Source organism: Psammomys obesus, unplaced genomic scaffold, assembly GCF_907164565.1.
Source record: "Psammomys obesus unplaced genomic scaffold, mPsaObe1.curated_primary_1811, whole genome shotgun sequence".
NCBI classification, from domain to species: Eukaryota; Metazoa; Chordata; class Mammalia; order Rodentia; family Muridae; genus Psammomys; species Psammomys obesus.
Window position 1 is genome coordinate 2,085,694 of NW_026592510.1, and position 5,121 is coordinate 2,090,814.

At 46.3% G+C, this 5,121-nt stretch overlaps 1 long non-coding RNA gene across 2 annotated transcripts; it reads left to right on the forward strand.

The window, feature by feature from the left end:
- Positions 1-575: 575 nt before the first annotated feature.
- Positions 576-4,814, forward strand: LOC129681827 (uncharacterized). 2 transcript variants are annotated; one of them, XR_008720886.1, is made up of 3 exons: positions 576-1,200; positions 1,810-1,921; positions 3,992-4,814. It is a non-coding gene; the product is annotated as an uncharacterized LOC129681827 (long non-coding RNA). The 2 variants fall into 2 exon arrangements; XR_008720887.1 differs by lacking the exon at positions 3,992-4,814 and adding an exon at positions 2,074-2,624.
- Positions 4,815-5,121: the final 307 nt, after the last annotated feature.

Consider the following 5,121-nt stretch of genomic DNA (forward strand, 5'->3'; position numbering starts at 1 on the left):
CAAGTTGGGGAGGAAAGGATTTATTCAGCTTACATTTCTTTATCACTGTTCATCATCATTTGACGTCAGGACAGGAACTCAAGCAGAGCAGGAACCTGGAGGCAGGAGCTGATGCAGAGGCCACGGAGGAGTGCTGCTACTGGCTTGCCCCTCATGGCTTGCTCAGCCTGCTTTCTTATAGAACCCAGGACCACCCGCTCAGGCATGGCTCCACCCACAATGAGCTTGGCTCTCTTGATCACTAATTGAGAAAATGCCTTACAGCTGGATCTCATGGAGGCATTTCCTCAACTGTAGCTCCTTCCTCTCTGATGATACTAGCTTGTGCCAAGTTGACACACAAAATCAGGCAGTACAAAGAGTTTCAGTTTTATAGGATGAAAAGGTTCTAGAGATCAACAGATTACGTAACAACAAAGTTAAATTATAAACCTGAAAATGGTGAAGATGGGGGTGTGTGTGCAAAAAAGTTGACTACTTCAGTCTACGTATGATACAGATACTGCAGTGTGAGGCTCAGAGTCTGATCCCTAGGGGAGTGAGGAAAGAAAAGAGGGAAAGAGAGAGAGAGAGAGAGAATATACTGGGGGTTTAGTATTTCATAAATATTAATTCCTTTCCACAGTTCTGGATACTAGGAAGTCTGACTAGGGTACTGGTAGACACGGTGTCTTTCCTGTGTGAGGCCTGTCCAGTGTTTCTGCCATGTCATCTTGTTAGGTAATCTAGGGAGGGGTAAACCAAACTGAAGTGTGCTCATGAGAAAGAAGAGTTACAGGGCCACTCTGACTCATGGTGTGGGGGCTGTGTGCGCCACCATGATGAGAAAATATGGTGATGGAGAGGTGGGAAAGATAGAAAAATAGGGCGGGGCACGCACTGTGGAGAGAAGCAGAACTGGAGCTGTGATGGCGGTGACAGGTGAGAGCGAGGGCTGAGGTGGCTGGGTAGGGTTGGTAGGCTGGTGTGCAGCACAGCCTGGAGCTTATGCAAATGAACTCAGCCTCTGAACCTTCTGCCCTGCCGAGGGTTTCCCCTGGCTCTGGGCAACAGTGAAGGCCCAGATAAGGAAAGGTTCGCTTTCTGGACTGGACCTCCTTGGAGGATCACCATGGTTCTCCATACCACTGGGGGCCATGTTGGTGTCTGTGGTCCATGCAGCTGCTCCAGGTCCCGATGAAGCCTGAGATCCACGTGGAGGTATGCACCTCGATGACTGATACCTTAGTGATGGCCTTGGGCTTTGCTGCCTTGGGGCCATGCTGATGTAAGTGGCATGTGTCACCACCTGAGGTCATGTTGAGGCCCATGATCTGTGCAGCCTCTGAGAGCCAGGAGTGGGTCGCTAGTCCTGATCCAGCCAGGGGCCAGTTGCTGTCTGTGGTCCGTGTTGCCGCCTAAGCACATGTGGATGTCACTGGTCTAGGCTGCTTCCTGAAAACATGTTCAAGTCCACAGACGCAGTCCGCTCCTTTCTAGCCTTCTCACAGCTTTTTGCAGTTGATGGCTTCTGGCATGGATGAAGACAGAGAAAGACTCATCCTTCCATGTGGGATTAGCCACTGGAAATTTGACCATGCTCCATTGAGTATATGGATAATGCAAACTGGACTTCTTTTGTTGTTGTTGTTCGGGGAGGAGGTCAGAGGGGAGGTGGGGCAGACTTGGGAAGACTGGGATGTGAGCATGATCTGGTTGCATGATGTCAGATTCCCAAATAAGCAATTGAAATAGAAAAAGAAGGGCTGGGAAGGTGGCAGAATGCTATCAAGCTATCTGTGTGGTTTGAATGTGAAATGTCTCCCACAGGCAGATGTGTTTGAACACTTGGTCTGGAGCTGGTGGCACTGTCTGAGAAATCCATAGACCCTAGTAGGAACGGGTGTGCCTCGCTGGAGGACGCGGGTCACTGGAAGTGGTGGTAAGGTTTTTTAGCCTAAACCCGTCTCCTGGTCTTTCTGTTGCCTGTTGGTGGAGATAGTGAGACCAGCGGCTTCCTGCTCTTGCTGCCATGCCCTCCTTGAGGGACTGTATCCCCTTGAACTAAGCCAAAATAAACCCTTCTGCTCTTAGGCTTCTTGTGAAGCGTTTTGCAACAAGAAAAGTAACTAATGCAGACATTTGGAAGTAAGAAATGGGCCCAGTGCAGTGATGGACTTGACCCTGTGGTTCTTAGGCGTTTGGAACTGACTCGCTGAAGGAATTGGAGGAATGTGGAACTTTGGGTAAGAAAAACTCTAGAAGTCTGTGAGCAGAGTTTGGTGGGTCATTCTGCTCCTGTAAGAAACCGCCTCACCTTGTGAGAATTCATTTTATCAAAAAGAACAGAGCCTGAACTGAGAATGCAGGTGTGAGAGCCAGCCAACAAGGCATACAGAGACCCCTACGGCAGTGGTTCAAGGGACTAGGTTCAGTCCCAAGCTAGAAAGAGAACTTTGGTACTGGTTTTTCTGGCCTGAATGACACATGATTGAGGGGGGTGTGGATGCTTCCTCCATGGTTCCTGCCAGTATCCGCAGTCCGTCAGTGTCTGACCCCTAAAAGGACTCCCTGAGACCCACTGGGGTAAAGCTGGAAAAGACAAGATGGGGTTGCAACAGAGTTGCTAGAATGATACAGTTGCAACAGAGTGCCAGAACAGTACAGATGCCAGAATCATGGGTCCCCTGTGGAGGAAAGCTGTAGGCACAGAGTTGAGTTTGTCTGAGAGGGAGGCTGCAGATGGCAGGGCTGAGGGGAAAAGCCACCCAACTCTTTAGAACTCAGATGATTTTAGCATAAATCCAGGATGCTGGATGCAGAATTTGGTGTTTTCCCTGCTGGCTTTTGCTCTTGTTTTGCCTAACTCTCGCTGTTACGCCCCATCTCTTCATTTTAGAGCATGAATGCCTACTCCATGCCATTATGCATTGGAACTTTATAACTTTGTAAATTTTTAATGTTTCAGGGGCTCACAGTTAGAAATTGCACTGAGCCTCATAAGAGACTGGGCTTAGACCTTTTGAATAGTGTTAGGACTGATAAAAGTCCCCTGTAGGGGCTTTTGACGTTGAATGTATTTTGCACCATGGAATGGCTTTAAGGCGATGGGTACCAGAACGTTATGATTTGAATGTGAAATGTTCCCCGTAGGTTTACAAATTTGGTCTCCTGCTAATGAATGATGCTGAGAGTGGAAGGTTGGAGGTTAGGAGGTGAGCTCTTGCTGCAGGAAGTGTGGGTCACTGAGGGTGCCTTGAGGTTATAGAGTGGCCCAAAAATTTGGTCTTTCTCTGCTTCCTGCGTATGAGATGTGGTCAGCTGCATCTGTTATAGCCGTCACGCCTTCCCCACCTCAATGGACTATATCCCTTCAAACTATAACCCAAACCAACTCCCCCCTTAGATTATTTCTTTTTAAAATTTGTAATATTTTTATTAGTTTTTGAGAACTTCATACATGCATATAATCTCAATCCTAACTCTTCCTGAAGCTGCTCCAGCCTTTTCCAACTTTGTGTCCTCTTTTGCTTTGTTTTAAAAATATTTTTAGGTTATAATATAATTATGTCGTTTCTTCCTTCTTTTTCCTCCCTTCAAACCCTATCAAGCACTTCCCCCTTGCTCTCCCTCAAATTCATGGTCTTTATTTCTTTAATTGCTGTTATGTTTCTGTGGGTATGTGTATGTGTTCATAAATACATAAAAACACCTTCTCAGTCTGCATACTGTTACTTATATGTATGTGTTGCTTCTTGCTTTTCTTCCTCTCCTCCTCCCCCTCTTCTTCTAAGTTGAATCTACCAGTCCACTTTGTGGTACCTATATACTCGTGGGTGTGGGGTCATTCACTGGAGCATGGTTAAGTCCGCTATTTTAAAGAAAACCCTTTCCATTCTTAGAAGCTACCAGTCATCAGAAGCACCTCAGCTCAAGTGGGCTTTGTGAGCCTTGCTCCTTTCCGTGTGACTGTTGACGGCCACCTTCCAGCAGTCTGGTTTATCTTGTGCAGGTTGTCCGCAGACAACCACGGCTGCTATGAACTCAAGGACACAGAAGCCCTGCCATGCGTAGAAGACGCCGGCCAGAGTCCTGCCTAACATACCAGGCTAAAGGTTTTCTGCTCCCTCCTTGGTGATGCCGCCTGTGCCTGGGGGAAGAGGGTGTGATACAGGTGCCTCATTTGTGGTTAAGCAGGCCACAGACTCTTTTTCTCTGCACTTTGACCAGCTGTATGTTTCTAAGTTGACTACCATCCACCACAAAAAGAAATTTCTCTGATGAGCTCTGATAGCTGCACTAAAATAGAGAAACACATTTAGAGGGCAGTGTGACACTGTGTCCACTTAGTAAAGTAATAGTAGTTTCACCCCTGGGGCCCATGAGCTCCCCACCTGTTGGTTAGTGGCCAGATTTACAACACATTGAAGGAAGAATGTGTTTCCTTCTGTAGAGTAGGGCTGAAATCTAAGCAGAAAGCAGCTGGGTTACTCCTCTAATATCTATGCTACTGTTGTACCCATGAGCATGTCTTGCCATGCTGATAATTACTGTAGCTGATGGGGTTCACAGCTGGCTAAGACTGATGTTTTTTCCTCTAGCATCTTGCATAGTACCATTCAGCACTGGGAAAGCAGGGAGGAAGCTTCTTGGTCAGTACCAACTTGATTTCTTCATATCCTGTGACCAAAGAGTGTGGTATCTTTGGTGTCTTCAAATAGGGTCTTATAATCAAGTTCTGGTGGGCAACCAAGAGCAATGGTAATAGTTGTGTAATTTGGGGGATATCTGAGACATGCCCTTGTACTGCTTCTTGTCAAATGCTTTGTCACAATGGAAAGAGTAACTAATTACTTTTTTTTTCTTAATTACTTTCTCCCAGATCACTCATTTTATTACTCTTGCATTGAGTATTAAGGTTCAACACAAATTTTGGAGATGATGTTAGCATTCAGATTACAGCAGTAGCTCTTCATGTATTTACAATCTCTTTATAGTTATTCTTTAGTAAAATACCAATTTGTCTCCTGTTTATTTTATTTTTTTTCAAGACAGGGTTTCTCTGTGTAGCCTTGGCTGTCTTGGACTCACTTTGTAGACCTCAAACTCACAGAGATCTGTCTGCCTCTGCCTCTCCCAGTG